Here is a 15710-nt window from a genome sequence, read left to right as displayed (position 1 = left end):
CAGCACTCAAACACCTCATGAGCTTTGGAGTGGTAAAACTCCTTCCGTGAAGCATTTCAAAATCTTTGGGAGCAAATGTTATATTAAGAATACTGATGAGCAACTTGGCAAACTTGAACCTAGAGCAGATGAGGGCATTCTTCTTGGTTATTCTCCACATAGCAAAGCATACAAGTGCTACAATAAAAGACTTGGCAGAATTGTTGACAGTATTGATATAGTGGTTGATGAGAAGGGATACATTCCTAGGCAAGTTCATCATGAAGAAGATGAAGGTTACTCTCAAAGGCGAAATGATGAAGAAGAAGAACCTCAAGAAGAAGAAGAATCTCAAGAAGAACCAGAGGAGCAGACAAGAATAGAAGAGAAGACTCCATCCAGATATGTCCAAAAGAATCATCCAGAATCTCAGATTGTGGGGCAGAAAGAAGCAGGAGTACAAACAAGAAGGACACTTGCAGAAGCTTCAAGCTACTTGGCTCTACTCTCCTCCATTGAACCACAAAATGTGAAAGAAGCATGCAAAGATGAATGTTGGGTCAAAGCAATGGATGAAGAACTTGAGCAAATCGAAAGGAACAACACTTGGGAATTAGTTCCTAGACCAAAAGATAAGAATGTAATAGGAACAAAATGGGTCTTCAAGAATAAGTTAAATGAAAATGGAGAAGTAATTAGAAACAAGGCCAGACTTGTTTGTAAAGGGTATGCACAGCAAGAAGGAATAGATTTTGAAGAGACCTTTGCTCCTGTGGCAAGACTAGAGGCCATCCGGATGTTCCTTGCTCTCTCAAGTTTTCAAAACTTCAAGGTATTTCAAATGGACGTGAAATCAGCCTTCCTGAATGGAGACTTAGAAGAAGAAGTATATATTGAGCAGCCAGATGGGTTCATTCTTGGAAATGATCCAAACCTTGTATGCAGATTAAAAAAAGCTCTCTATGGGCTCAAACAAGCCCCAAGGGCTTGGTACTATCGGTTGGACAAATATCTTCACCAACAAGGCTTTTCAAAAGGATCAGCAGATAGCAATCTCTATATAAAAGTTGAAAATAACAAATTGCTAATTCTTGTTGTTTATGTAGATGATATTATTTTTGGCAGCAATGAAGAGACTATGAGTCAAAACTTTGCCTTGGTTATGCAGAAAGAGTTCGAAATGTCACTTCTTGGAGAATTGACATATTTTCTTGGATTGCAAATCCAACAAAATGAAGGAGGTATCTTCTTGTCTCAAACCAAATACCTCAAGCAGATCTTGAAGAAGTATGGCATGGAAGAGTCAAAACCAGTATGTACACCCATGGTTACAGGATGCAGCCTCAGTGCAAATGATGAATCAGCAGCAGTTCACCAACCCACTTATAGATCCATGATTGGGAGTTTGCTTTATTTGGCAGGTACTCGACCAGATATTACTCATGCAGTAGGAATGGTTGGAAGATTTCAAGCCAACCCAAAGGAAACCCATCTTCAGGCAGTCAAAAGAATCTTCAAATATCTTCAAGGGACCCAAAACTATGGCTTATGGTATCCTAGAAATACAGATCTCACTCTTCATGCTTACACAGATGCAGATTGGGCTGGAAGTGTGGATGATAGGAAAAGCACAAGTGGAGGTGCTTTCTTCATGGGTTCCAGATTAGTATCTTGGTTCAGCAAGAAGCAAAGTTCGATTGCCTTATCTACAGCTGAAGCAGAATATGTGGCTGCAGCATCTTGTTGCACACAACTTCTTTGGATGATGCAGACCTTGCAGGACTTTCAAATCACTTGCACTCCACCTGTCTCTATCTTATGTGATAATACAAGTGCAATCAGCATTTCAAAGAATCCAGTCATGCACTCAAAGACCAAGCACATACCAATCAAGTACCATTTTCTTCGGGAACAAGTGCTTGAGCAGAAGGTCAAATTGGAGTATGTTCCTTCTAAGGAGCAAGTTGCTGATATTCTCACAAAACCACTGCCCAGGGAAACTTTTGAATATCTCAGACAAAAGCTGGGAGTAGTTGATGCTTCATCCTGTTGTTGAAATTTGTTTGTTCTACAGAAAAGTTGGTATACGCAGGTTACGGAAGGGATATGAGCGTATACACGCGGATTCATGGTGAGTAAGTCGCGTGTATGCTGGACGCTTGTTGCAGAAAGAATATCCGCGTACATACGCTGTTTTATACAGGATAAAACGCGTATCTGAAGTTCTGAACAGCAATAGGAATGTCAGAAGTATTCAGGCACAGTTTCAGGGAGTGCAACAGGCACAGGTTCAGGGGGAGCAGCTCAAAAGTCTCATAAAGCATTGTTGGCATTCAGATGTTTTGGTTGTTGGTTTAAGAAGAAGGAGCTCAGAAAGAAATTCTAGTTGCTGATATAACAAGATGTTTATCAGATGCTGCTGGTGTCTTTCCTAAGTCTTGGTCTAGATCTGTTGTCTCTATGTCATGTATCTCTCTTGTCTCTTTTATGGTGTCAAGGTCATGTAACGGCCTTTGTTGGTTTCCCCACTATGCCTGGGATGAATGATGAAATGTTCATGTATTATCATGTATCTTCACATGGTTAGGTGGATGAGTCAATATTGGTATATCCCCACTAGATTGGGTGATGAATGTATGTTGAGTCTTTTTGGTGATAGGAAGGTCTTCTTTAATGTATAAGTCTTTGTTCTTCTTGGAGAACATCTTTTGCAGATCTTGCCTACAGTCAAAGGGAGCATGAACAGCACTTGGTGGATGGATAGATTGGTACACTTTGGCATACACAAAGGGGGAGCACACTTGGAGATTTCAGCATGTACTCAGGGGGAGTATGAACAGCAGTATGGATAGCAGAAGGAATACCAAGGAAGATAATATCTTGGTCCACCCTTTGCCCTTGATGTCAAAGGGGGAGAGTGACTTGGTGTGGTGGTTGCCATCAAGTCCAAAGGGGGAGATTGTTGGCATTATGATTCAAGTGTTGTCCTTGATGGCAACTCACTCAGTGGATGGTACAGGTGCTCAGAGGTTGGTACAGGTGATGGCAACTCAATCAGAAGACAGATCTCAGTACAGCATGCCAAGGAAGCTCATACACGCTGTTTCGTTAAGCCCAAGTCGCGTGTACACGCAAGTTCGATTCAGAAAAAGCGCGTGTATGTGGAAAGGTTCCTTTGGTTCATGGTGGTTAGTCCTTGGAAGTTGTGCCTATGATTTCGGACCATTATGTCTCGACGGGCGTGTCGATCCCTAGTTTTAAAGTTGATGGTATTGTGTTACTATGGTTTTGGCTCTTGGTATTGAGAAAGGCCTAAGGCTATATAAGGAGAAGAAGATCATTAGGCAAATATCATCTTTGGACAAGGCTTGAATATCTAAGAGAGAAAGAGATCTGATATGCAGGTTCTGAGTTGCTTGATCTAAGTCAAGGAGAGATCACATCGGTTGATGGAAGACTAGATCTAAGGATAGATCGGATCTAATGGTTTGAAATGCACTATCATGATATGGTTGATTATGCGTATTTCTAGATCTGCATATTGTCGCAATGTTACGTTCTGGGTCTAACTAATATCTGGTACAGCTGCAAATTGAGAAAGTTTATTTTTAGATCTGTACGCAGGTTGGCTTCGGTAAAAGAGCGTGTACACGCGGGTTCTGCTCATTAAAGTAGCGTATATCTTTTGAAGCTTGATTTTGGATTTACAGTAGGGTCTGACTGTTATTGCAGAGTTCTGTAGTCTGCTCTGTGTTCTGGTAACTGGTGATTGACAGGGTTCAGTGGTTCAGTGATTCAAAGTTTGGTTGTCTTATGCTTCAATGATCTGTTGTGGAAATTGAATGAATTGTGGTCTTCAGATTATAATGTTGTGCTTCAGGAATATCCAAGTCTGAAAATGTATGAAAAGTGATACCTGGAAGAAGGAAGATTGTAGGTCAGCACCTACGTACTAGTATCTTGGCTAGTACAAAGAGCAAAGGGGGTTGGAGCTCCCTTCCAAGGAAGTTTGGAGAACGAGAGAAGGTTGAAGCCTTCTGCAGGTTGTAGCCTGCGTACTGGTATAAGGCTGCACCAGTACAAAAGATTGTAAACTGAAGTTTCATATTAAAGAAAGATAGAGACAACTTGCAGCAGGTGGTTTTCACCCACATTGGGTTTCCACCTTATATCTTGGTGTTCATGTGTGTGGCTTTTATCTGTTCTGTTATACTGCACATGTTTACTGTTAATATGATGAATAATGTCCTGATGCACTTAATTGAAGAATAAGCTAACTAAATTGAGAGTTTCCTGCTTATACGCTGTTTTACTTCGTCACAGTAGCGTGTACACGCTGGTTCACTTAACTGAAGTAGCGTATATGTTTTTGGGCATAGAAAAAGTTTGATTACTCTGATAATACTGATTCACCCCCCCCTCTCAGTATTATTTCCAACATTCTCAACTATAACTTTACCATATTCAACCATAGTAAACCATGGGCAACCATGATTTGTTAACCCTCCCCATGCACTTCAACCAACGACTAGCACAACCATATTAATAGAGTGTTTGATACACAATAATCGACATTAATTTCTACTTTTCAAATGTCGATTGGTGTTGATAATAAAATGACATTGATTAGTGAATATCAACCACTTTATTATCATGGTTGTACTAATTTATATAGATACACTAATTATTAATGAAATCACAATTTTAAAATATTTAAATCATATTTTCAAATATATAAATTAATTTAACCCCTAAAAAATTTAAAATAATTAGATTAGGTAATAAATTAACGTCATACTTCCTGTTATCCTCTAAATTTCTAGCCAAAAATTTAAACGACACATTAAGGAAAAAGTACTTAAAAAATTAAAATGCTAGAATACTTAAATTATAATTGATAATCCTACTTTCTCAAAATGATAGAATACTTAATTTATAATTAATAAGTCCGTGAGATTTATAATTGACAAGCCTCGTTCCTCACCGTGATAAAGCCCTCTCACATTTGTGAGGTTCACAATAAATGGATGGTGTGGATTAACTTCATACGTTAATTTCCTAAAACATTTAGGTTTCTACAATCAAATCAATATAGTTTTATGGGTAATAATGGACATGTTAATTCCCCATGGCGGGTGCTAATGCCGACGTTTTTTTGCGGGCAATTTAAGGTTAATTGGGAGAGGAAGCCACTTGGGCGAACATTCAATTTGCCAACACGCTCGTTTTAACCATGAAATGATGCTCACACTGGTCATCATACACTAAATCTAGTTTGGCTCACGGGTAAATAATGGCAATACATCATGATTTGCAGAGGTTTCTTGTAATATCACACGAGAGAAATGTCATGGTGAGCCAACATCCTCCGGTATATTTTTGTTATTTTTTTCTACAAACAAAATTATGATATTATATTGAGGATATATAAACAAAATGTTTAGATAGTTCTGAAAGAGTTTTCATGTGTTACTTGTGTTATGCATCAATGCATCGTTTTCATGTTTGTAACGTTCATCTTTTCTTCGCATTCCTTAATTGGATCGCTTATGGGTCTATTTTGGTATTCTATATATTGGACGGCTTGTTTTACAATATTATTATCTAGTTGTTTTTTGAGATTTTTTGGAAATTTTTTTGGTGAGTTTTTTTAATTTTATATTTTTTTAACATTTGCCGAGAATTTATTGAAATCACAAGCTTGATGAGTAATCTTGCAGAATCAAAGTACCCTAGGAGTTTTTCAAGGTGCTGAATCCATATATAAAGCTAAAAAAAACCAATTTAAATAACAAAAATCAAGATTTCACCTCAATTTTTTCCGGCAAATTCCAACGTATAAAAGTCCAAAAAATCACACTAAAGACAACTCCTATTATTATTCCATCTCTTGTTCAACAAACTCCACTGAAAATTTGAGCCTGTGAATGTTTGACCAACTAAGGTTCTCATCATCTCCATCTTCGGTCTTCGTATATATAAATAAATAGATAGTGAAATTCTGAACAAAATAAATAGATAGTGTACATCCCACACGGTGAGGTAACAGTTGCTTAAACCATTTGTCTTTCTGGGAGTATTCAGCTTTCGATTTGGGAGTTTTTATATCCCTAGTGTGAACATGCAATCCCCTTATTTTCAAATTATTATTTAAATCTTATTTGCGTAGATTATAATTCAAATTAGAATTTTAAGGGTTTAATTATTTCAAGTTTTACAGTTTTTGGTTCGAATTTTATAAAAAAGAAATTGTTAAATAGTGTTTTTGTTGTTGTCTAAAATGTGTTTTTCACTGTATAAATGGATTCAGCACCCTAAAACACTGTGGATAATTGATATTGGGCAAAGTTCACATATCAAACTTGTGATTCCAACAAATTCCTACCTAATTTCAAACAGATTTAACCAGAAAATATGCCTTGAATAGCTCCAAAAGATCGAACAGTTAGACTACCACTTAATTAAATAGCTTTAAATACCTAAAGACATCAAAATATATAATATTTTGAAGCTATACACACTTAGAGATATCAAACTGTATAATAGTAAGTGTGAAAATAGTTATGGTATATTTTAAATTGCTAAAATTAAAATAATTATAAAAATAAACTAAATTAAAACATTATTATTATTATTATCGGAGTTAAATAAATATATTTTTAAAAACATGTAATAAGAACCAGAAAAATAAAAAGATGTTAATTAACAAGAATCAACAAAAGTTCAATGACACTTGTACACATGATTTTTCTTTTTTTTATTAAATTGGAAAGCAAAAGGAGTGTAGGAATAAATCTCAATCTTTTATCCTTACTACTATTAAAAACATTTTGTGGATATTTTATGGAGTTTAAATCCCTACCATCCATTTAATAATTAAATTAAAATTGTGTACTCTATATTCAAAAATCGACATACCTATCAGCATATATATATATATATATATATATATATATATATATATATATATATATATATATAATTCACTAGATTCAAATGAAGTTAGAAGTTATTTGGGCAATAAGGGTTGGGTATCAAACTTCGTTTTTTTGTCTTGTTCTTTTTTAGGGACACTGTCTAGCCAAGTGTTAGGGGAGATCTTGCAGTAAAATGAATCATCATAATATTGACTCACTTAAAAAATAATAAATTCATTCATTTCAATTTAATACATTGTAATTATTTTTTTTTATTATTAATAAAGTTACAAACAAATTTTTGTTGATAAAAAAATCAAACTATGCATATCACATTAAAATAAATACAAATAATAAAAATCATATTCATGGTTGAGGTAGTCAAGTTTCCGTAGCTATCTTCATGGTTGAGGTAGTAGAACCACTTTAGAAGGAAATATGACACTTGGAGTTGGTTTCTAGAAGCTCCAATATGGATTTGTAGTGGTTAAAATCCACCTAGCTCGCATGTGTGGACCTCCAACAAAATATCACTGGAAAAACACAACATTTTTTACTAGTCAACTTCAAATGCGTTTTCTGAGCAAATAAAAATGAATTTTGGACAAAGAAAACATGGGTTTTTTAAAACGGACCCAATTAGGTTCTCAATAGAGAAGATTTCTCAAATTCATTACCATTTGAAATATTTGTGAGGTTCTTTGGAGCCTTACTTTGTAGATTACAAGGATAAACAGTGTTCCAATTCGTCATTCAATGCACATTCAAGAAAGAAGCCAGAATGAGCTGTTATTTAGAAAATTTTTGGCATAGAGATAAGTTTGAACAAATCTGGGTTGATCTTTGATTAAAAAATCCATGAAATTTGATTTGATTTTATTTTCAAACTAATCCACAAAGATCCCATGACCATAATTGTAACAATAAAACTCTAAGTCGATTGTTGCTTTAGAGATCTATAAATTTCAATCCCTTTGATGAGAGGAGGAGATGTCAAGAATGATCTTAATTTGTAATTGTTGCTGCTGATTGAAGGAGAAGAACTCTATTTTCTTCCATTGAATGTAATTTTTTTAGTATGGCGCAACTTTGAATGAAATTGGTGATTTAAATCTCTTCTCTTGATGTAACACCTCGCAGTCCTAAGGAGGGCCCCTTGGAGATCTGTGAGAATAGTATAAATGTTTTACATTTCTTTCATATTCTCATGCATGGTTTGTTTTATATAGATTAATTGTTTATGCTTATCACAGATTAAAAACTCATGCTTTCCATAGATTAAATTCTTATGCTTTCTTAGATTAAAATGTTCATGATTTCAGAGATTAAAGTTTATAGGTTTTAGAACAAAATCTCCATGCTTTCATAGGGTAAAATATCATATTTTTTTAGATCAATCATCTTCATGTTGTTTTTTTAGTTTAACATTAATTTCCTTTCAAAGAACTTAGTACTTTCATATTTTATATTAAAGAATCTAATTTCCTTTTGAAGTTTTCATTTCATTTCAGTTATGCATAAATATTGAAAGCTAATCTCCTAGCACATATGGTGTAGTGTACTTTGCAAGCTCACTTACCTGATTAACATATAAATGCAAGTAATTTAATAGTCAATTAAATTACCCAACACATACTGAGTGGTTAGAACCATCAAATTTGTACATGTCCAACTTGGGTGTTTGGTGACTAAAATATTGGTGACCTCCATGGAAATGAATGTAATGCTTGGGTTCTCCTTCTACATGTGCATCAACACTATGCTCTTCCTTCATGGGTTCACAAAACTTGCACAAGGCTTCCAGTACTGCTACTTTGATGTTGTTGTTAAATGATGCCTAGAAGTAATTAATTTTTTTCTCGAGGGCTTCTACTTTCTCCACATCCATAACTTGAGACCCAATACTGTGCATACACTAGCCCTAGTCTATTTTTGAGCTTACTTAAGAGTAATATGGTTGGAAAGAGGGTGATCCCAGCAGTCTAGTGATGTGGGTCATTTGAAGTCGCGTTGGGAAACAATTGGGACTGCATGAAAATGGGGGGCTTACACGGGAATGGTACCACTATGATCAACTTGTTATTCTGAATCTTTTGGGCTAAGTCTCTTGAAAGCATCCTGTGATGGCCCTAGACTTTTATTTTTACTCTGAAAAAGTGTTTTACTCCCAACTGATCAATACTATGGTGGCTGAAATCCAAAATGCTTGATACTACCAAATATCCTATGAAAATTGGGGTTGGAATTTAGTAGAAGAATCCCCAAAGTCTCGGCACTGCAAAATGTGTTGCAACAATCTGATCTGGACTATGGCGTCCAAAACCCTCACTGCATAAATATTCTGATTTGTGTTGTGAAAACAGTAACTGTTGAATCTGATTTGTATGACAATGGCTGAACCCCAACTAGTAGATCTAATCTGGACGAAGAGGTAGAGGGGCGATCTTCAGATAGCTGAGGGAACTATTGTCACAAAGGAGTGTCAAGTGCTAGAGATCGCAATATACACAAGGGTCTGACAGTAGTACTCAGATCAATCTTTCTTAGCACCAACTAAGGAGGATAAACTGTACCCTTAGCCGTACTACCCGACTACCCTATTGTACGTGCGAGTAATCTCGAGTCTTGTTCTCAATGTGTTGTAGCAGAAAGACGACCAATGGCTTATATAAGATTAGGTTTGAGGTTACCCTAGGTGTCTTCTGATAACCGAAGGGTACCTAGAAGTGAATTTTGTGCATGGTTCTGTCTAATGCACTACTACTCAAAGGGGTACACACAAGGGTCATAAGGGAGTCCAACAAGCGTGAACACCTCTTATAATTCTTGTGTGCATGTCTCCCCAAATTTGTAGGTTTATGCGCTCAATGACAGGTCCTGTGCTTTAAAAAACTGGAATAGGTCTCTAGAGTAAAAAAAAATTATTCCAAAATTGGAGGTACAATTGGCCCTAGAAAGTGCTCTGATACCACTTGTTATGCACTTGACCCATGAGAATAACATAATGATAGAAATATAAAATAGTATTGCTAGAAAAACAAAAATATCACATGAATTGAGACAATATGCAAAGATATTTTATTATTCAGAAGCATAATACAATGTTCACTTGCCTCTTCAACGAAGAAACCTCCAATAGAGCGGAGCTCAATTAAAATAAAACTTGATGATTCTTCCCTTGCTATCTAAGACTATTTATAGCTTTATGACATTAGTGGTCCCTTGCACAATAGGGGTTAACCACTTTATTTATTTATTAACTATGGCCATTTATAACTAATTGTGGTCCCTTTTCTATAATGTGAGTCAACCACTTACAATTATTATTAATGTGGATAACTTCTTATAGGATTTTTTGACTCAACTAACTAACGATGACTCTGACAAGGCCCCTTGGGCTTATTACATAGATAAAGGTTTAGGGTTGGAACATAACAAAAATTATCTAAAAATACTTTTATTAAAATATTAAAATAACCACTCTTAGGTTTAGGGTTAGGGGGTTTTGAAATGTATGTGTAATGATATTTTGGAGGAGTTGTCTCTCTCATTGGCATTGGAGATAGGGTTTTGTGGGTTGTGTTTGAGGATTTTTTAGACAGGCTGTGTAGCCTCCCTGTTGTCATGGCAGGGAGAGTTGCATATTCTGATGTAAATATATGTTCATGTTAATGAGAAGATTCTGGATTCTAGTGCCATGTTCATATTTGTAGTAGTCTTTTGTTCATTGCAATAGCTTCTCGGTTAGTTTGTTGTACAATTTTGTGTTGTAGCAACATGTTTCCACGTACAACAATTTGTGAAGTGTAATGTGTTGGTTTTAGTTTGTTGTTCATATATATTGTATCTTCAATTTCTTCAACTCTGTGTCATTTGTTTTGTTGTTCATAAATGGTTTTTTGTTGAGGTTGAGAAGAAATTTTTTATGTGTTTTATTGGTAGCAAATTTTTTTTTTAAAGTATAGTAGTGTTATGTGCTTATTTCTAGTTTAGTGTATTTATTGCAACACCAATCCCTAGTCATTTGCAGTTCTTTGTGTCATACTCTGCAGCAGCTATGTTTTTGCAGTGTCTGGTTTTATTTATGGTAGTGGCATAGTGTTTGTATTTCCATTGTCGTTGGTGCAAAATTATCTATGTAGTCGTTGTTGATGTCACAACTATTTGTTTTTCCACCACTATCGGTGTCATAATTGTTTGTGTTTAAACCATTGTCTGTGTTACAATTGTCAGTGTTTCATTGTTGTCCACGTAGCATTTGTCTGTATTTCAGTAGTTGTGTCAGTCTTCGTGTGTTGAATTTAATTTTTCTTTTCATTTTTTTTTCTATTGTTCGCACTCTTAGCTATAGTGCTCCAAGAAGCGCACTAGCCAGGAATAGCCTGGTTCCCCTCTTCAGCTGGGTGGAAACAATGTTGGAGAGAATCCTAGGTGGACGAATTTGTAGTCGAAAGGGGGTTGTGGGCTTGGCCAGCCTGCAACTTCAAGAAGAACGCAAAATAATTGGTTCTTAGCTCAAAAAAAATCTCCATTTTGTTATTTTGGTGGTTGTTCGGTGTTTTCAGAGGCTCTCTATAGCCATGGATCTCTTTTGGAATTTTCACTATGAGAGATATTCCACAAAGACTATTGTGGTGGTCATAGAAGTTTGTGATGCGTAGTCATGAGTGGGAAAGCAATCACCAAGAGTTTCCTTGGTTCAGGAATTTTGTAATAAATTGTTCCTGGGCAGCCATAATCAAGAATGAAAAGGACTCAAATTTTTTTAATTTTGGTTACATGTCAAGTTTTTCCCACAAATTGCAGCGGCCATTTGTCATTATATTTTTCTAGTTTTCTTCTTTTCAAAGGAACCATGCAACATTGAAATGAGATATGGGGCAGAGCATCTAGGTAGTCTTCATTAAGACCCCCATCAGCGTTGCTAACTAGTCCTGTGAAAACTAGATAGCACGTTGCTTTCTCAGCTATCCCAAAAAAACAAAAGGCGCAAGGACAAAATTTTGTAGATGAAGACCCTAACCCAACAGAAATAGAGGAATCCAAAAACACCAGAAAGTGAAGAGGACATAACCTCCAAGAATATGTAGTAGGCATGGGCAGTGGAAGAAGAGAGAACATCAGGACATTGAATGTAGGTTGCAGTAGAGTAGAGTAGAGAAGAAGAGAGTGGGTTATTTTGAACACACAAGGCTGAGATGCTCAGAAGAGTAGAGAAGAGATGAGGTCTTGTCAGCAAGAGGCTGGGACACCCATAGAGGAAGAGGTGCACCAAGATGGAGTGAAAGAGAAAAGTAGAGTAGAGGATCATGCACAACATGTAGCTTATCATTCAAAAATGGTTTGGGATCATTTAGTTCCAACACAAGTGAGTGTGGATGTCTGCATGCAACTGGCTCAAGATAAGCCAGGATTTGTGTCGGGGGCCTATTAGGGCCTAAGTGTAATCTTGGGCTAATTATGAAAATTTAATGTAAATGTGAAATGATATAAAATGTAAAGGGAAAAGGAAAATGTGAAGTGATATGAAATGTAAATGCCATGAAATGTGCATTTATGATGGAGGGAAAGTTAGCTAAAGACATTTTTATTAAAATATTAAAATAATCCCTCCTATTTTTAGGGTTAGGGGGTCTTGAAATGTATGTGTAATGATATTTTGGAGGAGTTGTCTCTCTCGTTGGGATTGGAGATAAGGCTTTGTGGGCTCCACGTTAGGAGTTTTTGGAGAGGCTATGCAACCTCCTTGCTTCCATGGTAGCTAGGGCTACATATTCTAATGTAAATGTATCTTCATGTTAATAAGAAGAATCTAGATTCTAGTGCCATGTTATTATTTGTAGTAGTTTTTTGTGTATTGCAACAACTTGTGGGTTTGTTTCTTGTACATTTTTGTGTTGCAACAACATGTTTTCATGTAAAACAATTTGTGTTTTAGTCTGTTGTTCATAACTATTGTATGTTCAATTTTTTCAATTGTGTGTCATTTATTTTGTTGTCCATAAATGGTTTTCTGTTGAGGTTGAGAAGAAAAGTTTTTTGTGTCTTACTAGCAACAACTTTTTGTTTTAAAGTGTAGTAGCATTATGTGCTTATTTCCAGTTTAGTGTGTTTATTTGTAGTAGCAACCCATGGTCATTTGTAGTTGTGTGCATCATACTTTACAAAAACTATGTTTTTGCAGTTCCTGGTTTTATTTACACTAGTGGCATAATGTCTGTATTTCCATCGCAGTTGGTGCATAATTGTCTATGTAGATGATGTCGGTGTAGTAGTTGTTCATGTTTCCGTTGTGGGTTGTGTTACACTTATCTGTGTTTTTGTCATTGTTTGTGCCATAGTTGTCTATGTTCTGTCGTTGTCGGTGCCACACTTTTTGTGTTTCCAGTGTTGTCTATGTCATAATTTTTTGTCTTTTGCTACTATCCATGTAATAGTTGTTTGTGTTTCTGCATTTGTGTCAGTGTTTGTGTGTTGAATTTATTGTTTCTTTTCAATTTTTTCTATTGTTGGCACTCCTGGCTAGATCACTCCAATAATAATTGAGCTAACCTCATGGCATTAGAAATACATATGTGTTTATATATGGAGTTGCAGGCCCACCATCTGATAGACCATAATCCACCAGCCAATCAACATCCTAAAAGTGATAGTGCTACCCTCGTGAACACATTTCTGCATGGATGGTTTCTGGTCATGATATTATTCGTTCCGTCCATCCAATGGTAGCCGGGACTCTAACTCTCCTCTGTCAACATCACAGGTGAAGAACCCTCGTCATGATCTAGACCATTCATTCCTCACAACCCATCCAACAATCCAGATTAAGGCGGGACCTCTCCCCTCCCTTGTTGACGTCATAGGGAGGGAGGTCTCGTTCTATTCCCAACTGTCGATCCTCATGCTTGATCGTTGCCGTCTGTTCGGTATGGCCTCCACACATGGCTATGCGCTCAGTCATATGGACTAAATATCTAACCTTTGAGCTATGTCTCCATCTGACATGGTGAAACCTTCCACAATTATGGGACAAGTTTGTATAAAATATAAGTGCCAACCCTTGGGACTAAACCCCCAACTCATAACATTTTTGCCACCCGTGGGGCTCGTGCTTTCATTTTTTACCATGATGTATGGTTGTATGGGGTCTATGATAGCCCCAGGGCTTAAGCCTTTGACTTCGACTAGTTACGAGACATGATCTTATGGGGCTATAGGCCCTGGATCTTAGTTCTAATCCCTAACCAATTGATAGGATGTTTACCAATGTTAGAACTCGACATCTGTTTCTCTATCTATCTATCTATATATATATATATATATATATGGCATTAGATCTAAGCTTGAACATCACAACACTAAAAATGCCATGTTCACATATGTGTATAATCACATGTATTTCACCATAGGTTATATAGGTCCTCATTTTGCATTTCCACAATAGTTCACACACACACACACTATCAATATGTTAAATGTGCACACAACAACGGGCGTAAAAATTTCCCTGTGCTCTCATGTTCATTTCATTAAGGTGTGTGAGCCTCATTATGCTAATTATACCAACGAGTATACCAGTGTTGTGAACATAAGTCGAACCTCACTATACAGGCCCATGGTAATTCTAAATCTCCATTGTTTCTAACTTAAACATTGAACTCACATTTAATCAAATCATCATGCATGACTATACATTCTCCGAGTATTTTCTACACAAAAACAAAGTTGTATTTAGCTAATGCATCAAAACTCATACATATGTTTTTATATATAAACATATAATTCCTTCATGAAGAACATTAGCACAAAAATCATGACAATAAGGCACCAAATAACATAAACTCCTTTCTCGGGCATAAGAGACCATGCACATTTCATACAAAGACACATGCCAACTTAACAATATAAGATACATTTCATGACATATAGTGTATGTGAGGAAAACCTATCTTGATTTAAAGTTAAAGATGGGAAAATGAGAGTAGGACTATCACTCTCCACTGAACCATAGACAATTTCAGCCAAGACTTGTAATTCCCCCCCCCCCCCCCCCCCCCCCAAAGCCGAATTCCAGTGCTTAAGGAAGAATGCTTTTGGAAGGGAAACCAAACAATGTCTTTGGCTAAATAGGATGTCATAAGATCACAACAACTTCATTCACCAACTACACATATCTCCTCTTAGTCTTCCAAACTTACAACCAAGATTAACAACCCTACCAGGATACCATACAATAGAGAATTACTAACTCACTATCAAGAGAAGAGAATCTACAGTACAGAAAGTTTCTTTAGTGGATATGATATTGCTAGGTGGAAGGAATCATCTGTCTAGGTGGTTAATGAGTGAGACAAACACCAATACTTCAGCCCCCAAGGCAGCTCGTGGTGATTCATCAACCTTGCAATCACCTAAGTGATTCTCCACAATGCAAAAGATTCTTCAATCCTAAGCTCTCAGTGGTTTCTTCAACCTTTAGTCAATCCTCTGCTCTCTATATTTTCTTCCCAACAAACCTCTTCCTGAGGATTCCTCATCTAATATTTCTCATAGCACTCTCCACAACACTCTACCCTTGATCTTCTCTACTGTGCATGAACTAACTAGTAAGAGAATCCATAGATCATGGTCTGAGTGCATACTCATATACCATAATGATTGAATGTTTGTGTCTCTTAACAGACAAAACTATCCCTCTCTTCTCAAGGTTTTATGCAACCCACTGCGTCTTGAACAATGTGACCCATGTTGCCCTTAATTCTTTGTCCTCTTCTTTCTTTCTATTGTAACCGAAGGACACCTGGGTTTGTCCTT

Source organism: Pinus tabuliformis, chromosome 8, assembly GCF_031772625.1.
Source record: "Pinus tabuliformis cultivar Carrire ecotype Pingquan chromosome 8, CPIR1, whole genome shotgun sequence".
Classification (NCBI taxonomy): domain Eukaryota; kingdom Viridiplantae; phylum Streptophyta; class Pinopsida; order Pinales; family Pinaceae; genus Pinus; species Pinus tabuliformis.
Note: the sequence above shows the minus strand (reverse complement) of the source record.